Source organism: Halyomorpha halys, unplaced genomic scaffold (genome assembly GCF_000696795.3).
Source record: "Halyomorpha halys isolate HHAL.00 unplaced genomic scaffold, Hhal_1.1 Scaffold37.1, whole genome shotgun sequence".
NCBI classification, from domain to species: domain Eukaryota; kingdom Metazoa; phylum Arthropoda; class Insecta; order Hemiptera; family Pentatomidae; genus Halyomorpha; species Halyomorpha halys.
The window spans coordinates 911,874-921,675 of NW_027106407.1; the positions used below are offsets into that span (position 1 = coordinate 911,874).

At 30.5% G+C, this 9,802-nt stretch overlaps 1 long non-coding RNA gene across 1 annotated transcript in view; it reads right to left on the bottom strand.

Annotated features, from left to right (window-relative positions):
* Nucleotides 1-9,802, bottom strand: part of LOC136795138 (uncharacterized) — a 51,038-nt gene that overhangs the window by 35,471 nt on the left and 5,765 nt on the right. The window contains exons 2-3 of the long non-coding RNA XR_010842699.1: nt 7,680-7,816; nt 4,571-4,697 (exon numbers count right to left, since the gene is read on the bottom strand). This is a non-coding gene — a long non-coding RNA (uncharacterized lncRNA). The remainder of the gene's footprint in view (nt 1-4,570; nt 4,698-7,679; nt 7,817-9,802) is intronic.

A 9,802-nucleotide genomic window follows, 5' to 3' on the forward strand; every position in this document is an offset into this window, starting at 1 on the left:
ATGCATTATATTTGCTAAAAAAGTGTGGCAATAAAAGGAGATTGAGAAAAAAAATCATTCTTTTACAGACATAGCGACTGCGTATAAAAGTAAATTAATCTAAATTGTCGTTTATTAGATATCCTTATGACTCTTTAATTTATTTTCTTCTTATGAAGAATGTAATTATTTCAAGGCTAACTGTTGCACTTTTATATTACTTGATGATGATTAGGAATTAAATTACTTCTTTATCAGAGCTTAATTGTCAATCGAACAATAACAAATTAGCTATTTAATGATTGTTTAAACATCATCTGATGATTTTCAAGTTGTCTTGATTGACGTAAATATAATTATACATGACAATATATCGAGTAAAAATTAAAATAATCGTTTTTATTTTGTCACTGAAAATCATTAGGAATACCATATTTACGTTATTAGTTCCTCCTCCATCAAACATTTGTGAATCAGGATAGTCATATTTTTTTCTGACCCAACTTATACGTTTTAGGGTACTCTTATTCCAAACAAAGTAGATGAAAAAAAATTCGTTCTCGTTTTCCATTTCTAAGACTTATCGTTCCTGTAAGACATTTTCCCAAAAGCAATAGTTCTCAACATGTTGTCCCCATGATTTTTGGGAGTGAGCCCTCGAGGGTCCGGCAAGTACAAGTTTATTATGTAAGCAATTATTGGTATTTGGTATTAGTTGTAAAAGAAAACTGTGGAAGAAAAATAAAATGTTATCTATGTATTATATTATATCATGTAAAAATATGTAACTTATATTTGTCCAGTCACGGATTGATCAGTATGCTGTGTAATGTAGCAACCCGATATATTTCGGCAGCATGAATAAAGTATTTCTTTCTCCTTCTCTAGAACTGTTTTATTGTTTGCATTTTACGTCTCCAAGTTCCATCAAATAGCCAAATTCCGAAATAAACTCTAACTTTATTTATACGAAATAGAAACTTATTAAATTAGAAAAATTTCTTGAAGTGGAATATCTTCAGCCCAACATGAGGTGGAGAAAAACATCTACAAAGTTAGATTAAAACATAAATAAAACTCATCACTATTTGAACTCCTGTATGGGATTTGCAATAGATACTAAGCCAAACAACATTTCTCAATGGTACCGTTATCTACTTTGTGATTGTGCAAAAATCACATAAAAACATACAAATAATTTTTACTCCCAAGACTTCTCTAAATATTACCCATCATTTATAAGAAACCCTTTACATAACCAACATTTTCCGAAACCTACAAAAAGTTAAGGTTATGAACCCACCCTTAACATTCTCTGATGATCTCAGGTGTGGCGTAAATTGTATTATTTTCGAAACAAATACGACAAAAATACCAGAAATGTCATATTACATAAAACTTATGAAGTTTAAAGGCAATGAGATTGTTGAATTAACATAAACATTTCTCCTTATAAATACACATTCTCACAAAATAAAAATTCGGTTACTAAGGCTTCATTTGCAAACTATTGGTGGAATCAAAGAACATAATATTTGGCTTAAAAATATTGTAACATTGAGATATTCAAGATAAAAAAATAACATAAACATGTTTTTGAATTTTTAAAAATTTCTTCTTTCAACCAATCAATTTGAAAGCTCAGCAACAGTTATAAAATATAAAATGTGTGATTATATCCACGACACTGAGATTTTCAATACCTACGAAAGGCTTATCCTATTTTTATTAAATCGCGTCTTATACTGTAAATTGAGAATCTTTCAAACTCAGTGACTTTTTAAAATTTCAAATAAACTTTTTCACAAAGATATAGGTGTTCCGAAATATCTACATTAATTAACAGACTGTTACATTCCTTTAGAATTGTGTATAGGCCATTCACATAATATTTTCCTCATATGTTTTAACTCATATTAAACTGTCATTAAATACGAACCGTGGAGATTCGCCAGATGTTTTGGAAGTTTGTTTAGATGAGAGTTTTTGATATTTGAAACGGTAGTTCAGTGATTAGTTTTTTTAATAAATGCTCTAAAGATTTTGTTTCTATCATAATTCATAATAAACTTTATTAATTACTTTATACTAATTAATACCTTTTCCTGACAATCTTTTGTCTAGGCTAATCATTTAAATAATGAGGTACACACAGGAATACTATCATAGGATTTCCCTCTTCAACAAAGCTCTCCTACTCTTATACGAGGTATATAACATTTAGTTTCATAATGTGATGAATGTGAAAACATGATATTTCGCTTTTTACCTTAGTTCATTTATAATTTAATTCTCTGTTTATACGGGCATTTTTATCCATTCTTTCTTTGTCATTGTTTGCTTTGTTCTGTTCATTCATTTACAGTTTGTATATATGTACAACAAAATGCAAAAGATAACGAATGTGATGCAACATCGATTTGAATCCCTTTTTCAATTATTTTTTTCTACTGTTTGATATTATCTTTAAAAATGAATCATTGATAATTGGATTTAAATATAAATTTGGATTATATGTTATTTATGTAACGTGAAAAAAGTACTATACAAAATCCTGATTAATTTAGCTAACTGTCTTTTAATTTTTATGTTTGTATTTTTAATTTTAATTTGTAAAGATTTTCAGAAGCCGGTGTTGTAAATTATAAAAAAATGAAATTAAAATTTTCAATTTATTGTTTATTTATTAATGATTTTAGTTTTTATTTCAGATCTTAATTTTGGATAACGCGATAATAAATGATTATTTAAAGCAATGTTACAAAAATAATTTCTTAAAATGAGTGATGAAATATTTGATGATTGACATGTTTAATGAAAGGAAAAGAAAAAAAATTACTAAATTGTATGAATTAGAAATAAATATTTTTCACTCGAAACATCTAATGCCAAGTTCTGTGGAGTAAAAAAAATTTATACCGTAAAAAATTGTCATAAAATTTGCAAAAATTGCTTAATTTGAGTAATTTAAATTTAAAAATAAAAAGGTATGAATAAGAATTGGAATTTAATGAACTTAACCCTTCGCTGAAAATGCACTTTCTTTTAAATTACCAATGAATGCAGGTTAAGGATTTCTAGTCAATATAAATCACAAAATTAATCCATACCGATTGATTTGAAACTTACGTAAATATAATATTTAAACAAAACAGCAATAAGAATCATTTATCAATGTTTGAGATGTCTCGCACACTGTTCATAGCCAGTCACAGGTAATAAGTGCTAAGACATACAGTTTGTTTTATTGATCGTTTCTGTGTTAGTGGGAGACGGCACGATAGGCTGATTAACATGAAATATTTTACCTGAGGAAAGTGACGTATTGACAGGTGTCATGTATGATTTATTCTTCTTGGATGACATAAAACTAAAGTTGGAAAATCGGTTGTCAAAAGAGTCAGAAACAGTAAAAATCATTAGGGCTCGGCCATCAGTACAATAGGCAAATAGATTTTGTTATTGTATAAGAAATTCATACGATCATCAAAACGGTGTAATGTTAGTTGTCCGTTGATATGTTATGAGAAGAGGTTGGGGTGCGGTTAGTGATGAACAAAAATAAGTAAAAACTTATTTAATAAGTGTTAACATAATGGGAGCGCGGTGCTACCATGGTAAGGCACGATGCTACCAACTCCAAGGACCCGGCTGGGCAGACAATTGTTTTCTGTAACACTATAGCCGTGAGTAAGCCCTATGGGTTCAGGAGCGGGTTTTAATTTTTTTAACATTATAATTGCATGCCGTCATAAGGTAAAAAACGAAAAAACATGGGAATAACTATAATGAATATAAGGAAATACAGAATAACTAGAAAATAAGAAATACCTTTATTACTCAATCACCACTATATTATTTCTACATACATTAAATTGACTTCAATCGGAAATCTGAAGTTTTCTTACATTAATATAATAACAATAGAGTGTAAATTCATTGGAAGACAATTAATTATTTAATTATTAGTCACCCGAATATATTTAAACAATTATAAATTGCATATATCTGAAATTATAATTCACTAGTAGTGTTTATGTACCTGAACTTTTGGATACCATAAGAAATTAAAATTGATCTCTAGCTGCTATGAACGATTTTTTTTTTCATTTTTGTGGTACATAACTATGGCAATCATTATGTATCATGAATTTGCTAAAAACCTATACCTATTGGAAGAAAACGGATTTCATTTTCGGTTTTAGCTCACCAAAAAACATAATGGTCAGCCAAAATTATATAATTAAATTTCGAAAAGTTTCTTTATCTAGTTTTGTGTCACTCACTTGGGGTTTAATATGCCAATAGAGAGTAAAGCACAAAAAACAATAGTTAATAATCGATATTAGAATTTTATATAAAATAATATATGTAGAAATATTGTATAGCTGATTGTGTAGGCTAGCCGTAAATTTAAAAAAAAATAAATAAAAAATTGCAGAAATGTCTTCCTCACTACCTATAAAGCCATCAGAATGTTCCTTTCTGGAAAGTTGAAAAAAAGTCTTAATTGAAACTTTATATATAATTATAAGCTTAGGAACTTTATACTATATTTATAAGCTTCAGATATTTTTTAAAAGTTAAGTACCTCTGTTGAAATAGTTTCTTCGTTGTTTCTCAATGAACTCTAGTAACTGTCATATTCTTAAACTTCCTTTCTTTGTTAGAGTTTTGATGGTAGCTTCGACCGATCATTGATGGCTGGCCAGGCGGATCTGTAAGGTTACCAATTGAGACATAGCATGAGAAAATAGCCCGATGAAGTTAGGTAGTTGGGTGTGACAGAGAGAGAGGAGTCGTGACGGGGAAGGCGGCCGCCATAGTAAATCTCAGCGCCTAAACACAGGACTCGAAGGGAATAGACGGGTAAAAATGAAGCTCCAGAAGTGTGATCGAGTTGAATCGCCCTAAGTAAAATATTAACTGGTGGTTTGGAGGCCGGTTATTAGAGTAATAAATAATGATTACTGGTAATTACAGGCGAGCTAACGTCTTAGTCTCCGGCAGTTCCCTATCCATCACGGTCTGTCTTGGCTCCTTTCAATTTTTACCAGTCCCGCCTAACCCCTCATTTATCCCATCTCTCTTTCATACCTAGTTTTATATTCATCTTCCTATGTTATATTTGTTTTAAAATTATATTCTTTAAATGAGGAGACGGATAACAAGTTAACTATTATAGCGGTTTTTCACTCTTCAAAAACCGTAACCAAATAACATCTAGTTATAGATTATACTAACCCTTTGCGCATTCCTACTTGCCCAATGATATTTTTCTTAATCATTCATCATTCTTCCTTAAGTTCATAATTATCAAGTAAACAACATGTTTGGATACCACGCTGATTATAAGATAAAAAAGAACAGATTAAAGAAAATAATATCTCTTAGCTTAAATGTACAAAAGGCATTTAGAGTAATTGTCAATTTATCCGTTGGCAACAAAGTAAAGTTGATAATCAAAAAATTAAAACGCAAGGATTACTTATATTCTAATTATGAATTCGAGGATAAAAAAACTCAATAAGATTTATTAAATTTCAATGGCAGGCTTATCCACTGATCCAAATCGGCAGTATCCTTTACAGCAGAAAGTTTAAACACACAGGTTCAATATCGATGACGATTAGGTCTAAGTCCATGGATTTGTGATCGATTATGGTCAGTAGGCTGTCTAGTACCTATCTTTATTGATAGTGAAGTTCCGATCAGGTTACATTGTAGCTTAATCAATCCCTCATTAATGGCCGTGTGAAACGGTCCATGATAGTAACTCATCAAGTTCTGAACTGGTAAGATTATATTTCATTCATAGATGTGCTATGCTGTTTAGCAGTCGTATTTATGTTGTGTATTTTTTTCAATGTTCTTCCATTGTGTTATTTGAATATAGTTTTACTTGTTATAGTTGTTTAGTGTAGTTAGTATAGTGTAAATAGGAATGGATATACGACTTTTAATTGAAGGTGGGAGTCGTGTTGAGGTGGATTTGAAATTACAAATATGGAAGCCCTTGTTAAGTGAGAATAAATTTTACAAATAATTGATGCTACTCACTATGCCAGCCTCTTTAATAAGGACCTTTAACTCTCCCTTACATAAACCAGATCCATAGATAGATTCCAAAGAGGAGTTTCTGTACAAAATAAGGATTAGTTAACCATTTCTTAAGTTCCAACATTTCGAGGGACGTGTTAAGATATCGTACAACTTTTTATACATCAGCGCTTGAACTTTTAGTTCTATGATTTTCAACTAAGCTCAAATTTGAACCATGCGCAGCTCATTCCTGACTTAGAGCAAAAGGGGGTCTCGTTTAGAAAATATATTTAAATTAGGTTACTTAAAAGTGTATTTTGAGTCACTTTTGTTCTACATTCACCAGTTAAAACACTTCAGGTAGGCACCCATCATCAAAAAAGATAATTAATATAGTTAACAATATGTCATCACAAAATTATGTATTGGATCCAACTTTTCATAGACTAACGATTGGGTGTCATTTATCAGTAAATGACATGTTAAGGTGAATTTTCTCGTCAGGAAACAACTGATTATTATGTTTTTGGTATGTCTAAGTTGATAAACCTTCGTCCAATTTCATTTGATTCTTCATAAATCCTGTATTTGCTATTAGTGGGATGGAAGGAACTTTTTTTCCCCACTTGTGCATTACCATATCCGATAACCACTTTTAAATAAGCACTCAGGCATTGATCAAGGTATTTTTCTAATGCCTCAAAAAAAATTTTTCCTTGTTCTCATTAGCTGGTTCTTTAGGTAATTGGTTACGGATCATGTTAATATTATGATATAGTGCAGTTAGGTAAATTAGTTTAAGTCTATAACAGCTAAAGAGCTTTTATGGATATGTAGTTAGTTGTGGAATAGATTAAATAAATAAAATTTACTAAACTGATCTCATATTTATTATAATTTAAAATTAAACATTCCTTAGGTACCAGTTTTTAGGCTTTTAATATACCTCAAGAAATATACGAGATGAGTTGTCCTTGCAAATGATCATTTAAAGAAGGATATTGTCTAGGATAAAAAGTTAGTTTTTTTTTCTCAAATTATTCTATATTATAAATGGCATTATATTATGTGTTAATTATATTGAAATGGAAAATAATAAATAAAAGAAAAAAGTTTGCCATAAAAGTACTGGACTAGCACATATTCAGACAAGTCAATATTATTTTCATGATAATAAACTTTCATAATATAAACCCTTTCCTTTTTTTTTTTTTTTTTTATAGATTATTGAAAAATATGATATATCTATACTTCCAAAATAATTACATGTTCCAGTATCTTATATGACTATAATTATACTGATAATATCTTTTTGTTGTTTCATTTAAAAGCTGAAAAAGAAAATAATAATAAAGCAGTAATTGGAAAATAATAAGCTAAACTTGAGAGGCTGATGCAGCGATTTTTAACCTTAACCTATTAAAATGATTTTAAATTCAATAATTGATCCCATTAAAACAATTTCCAGATGGAGAGGATCAACGAAAATTGAAAGAATGATTTAATGTTATGCGCCTAAATTGTGTTTAAAATAAAATGGAGCAGCGGCTCGGAGAAAAGTTGTTTAGGCCATTAGGTGGAAACATGGAAGCTACTAATTACCCCACCTCCCCCCTTCATAAAACCTCAATTTTCTTACTTCCTACGAGGTATATTACCTCTCAGCTTATTTCTTATTTAGCAGCCGTCTCTTCATGATTACCGGTCTTGGGCAAAAATTATTACGGCGGCTAAATGTCGGTGGGGCACCAGCCTGCTTCTTTCCAATAGCTCTTAATATTGGCCTTCGCTTCCACTGCAAATTGAATATTATCAATAAGAACCATAATAAGTTATAACTTCATTTATGTTATATATTATGTATCCCTATAATAGTTATGGTACATTACATACCATATATATGTAAACTTTATAGAAAAACCGTAATTCATATTACGCACTTTTCTCATCTATCTATTAACTACAATGATTTTTTAATTCTCTTTTCTACTTCATTTCGTAATAATGTATTTACTTTTCAAAAAACATGGTAAGTTTTTTTAAAATTCTGTTATCGACGTATAGTCACTTAGGTTCGTAAGTTCTCCGAAACTAAGTTATATCTTATTGTATTATATTTCGAATAAAATACATTTTTAGGAAGAAGTCAGGGATTAACTCTGAACATAATAAAAAAAAGACTATAATACAATGAATACGAATTCTATGTTAATGTTGCTAGAAATTGGTCCTCCCAGCACTGCTCTATTCAGTTAAGATTAGTCAAATATATTGTGTTGGTAAATATTTGTTTCCAATGTTTCCTTCCGCATTCCGCATAAAAACATTTGACGATCATTGCTTGTGATAATACTTGTCCAATAGCGGTTTTGAAATACATATATTGGCCACGAGTGTTAATTTAATTATTATATGATACCATTTTATTTTGTACGGTACATATTTTGACTATTAATCACCCCTTTTATTTTCTACTTGTATTCTTTTTGTTTTATGTTTGTGTTTTTATGTCACAAAAACAGGATTTTAAAATTTTAATTTCCATCTCATATCTTTAGAAAGGTTTCGTAATTTCTTTTGGTAGTAGGTTTCAAAAAGCATGCAGGGTGTGACGAAATCATTTTAGTGTCCTAATTGTTTTTGTCTGCATGGTACTTTACAGTCAGGCTGTAACCTATTATTAATTAAGGACGTGATGCATCAGTTATGATGAGGCTTTAGGTGCTTTATGGGTATGTACGCATAACAAATTTGTACTGGAATTTTTTCTTTATTTAATTACCTTTTTCCTGAACAGTTTCGTCTCAATGGATGATATCCGTAATTTTAACTAAATGGTTGTCGTAGGAGTAAAAGTGTAACATTTAGTTAAGAATAGTCGATGCTTATGTTCGCTAGGATGCAATCCATGATACAGTAGGATTTTTATTTAAACATACATCCCTTAGAGGGAGGGGCTACCTAATAATTAGCTACCCCATAACTTATCTTAGAATTATTGCACAACTTAGATTTTCGGAGAAATATACCATCACACTTGATATAGGTTCACTCATACTTTTGACCCATAGATGCCTTGTATGGCTTGTGATGGAACGGCATTGGAGTATTGCAAAACTTTTTTTTTCAAATTTTCAAACGTACAAGAGAACAGAACCCGATCGTTCCGTTTAAACGGAAGATTCGAATCAAACTATAATCATAATGCTACTTGCGATTGTAACACCAGCCCCCATGTGGCCGAGATGACAAAAGACGCTCACTCAATCGAGCTTTGGCCAGAAACAGTTTTTCTTTCTTCATTCCTATTCATTAAACAAACCCATGAGTAAGGACACATCCGAAGAGCCCTTAGTTAGCCGAGGAGAGGGTTGATGGAGGGACATGGAGGAAAAGAAAAATGAAGTATGTATACATAAGTAAGTCACTTTCCTTCTATATCTTATTCACACCATCACCATCCATCCTCGTCATCAATCTGCAGTTTTCATAGTCCCCCAATACAAATTCATTAACCTTAACCATAAATGCTTTTTGCACTTGTTTTGACCCTTCACACCCTGTAGTTATAATAGATTCAGTATTTAGCCTTCATATTCTCTCTTATTCAACCAACCTCTATAAATAAAATCTCTTTTCGTCACCTTATGTCTTATTTGATTACAACTAACTTCAATACTGTTCACATACAATACCCTTCATACACCGATTGATGTCCAAGCTAAATAATATCAATCCAAATTATTTGTATAAGATTCTGGCAGTACTCACAGAATTAGAT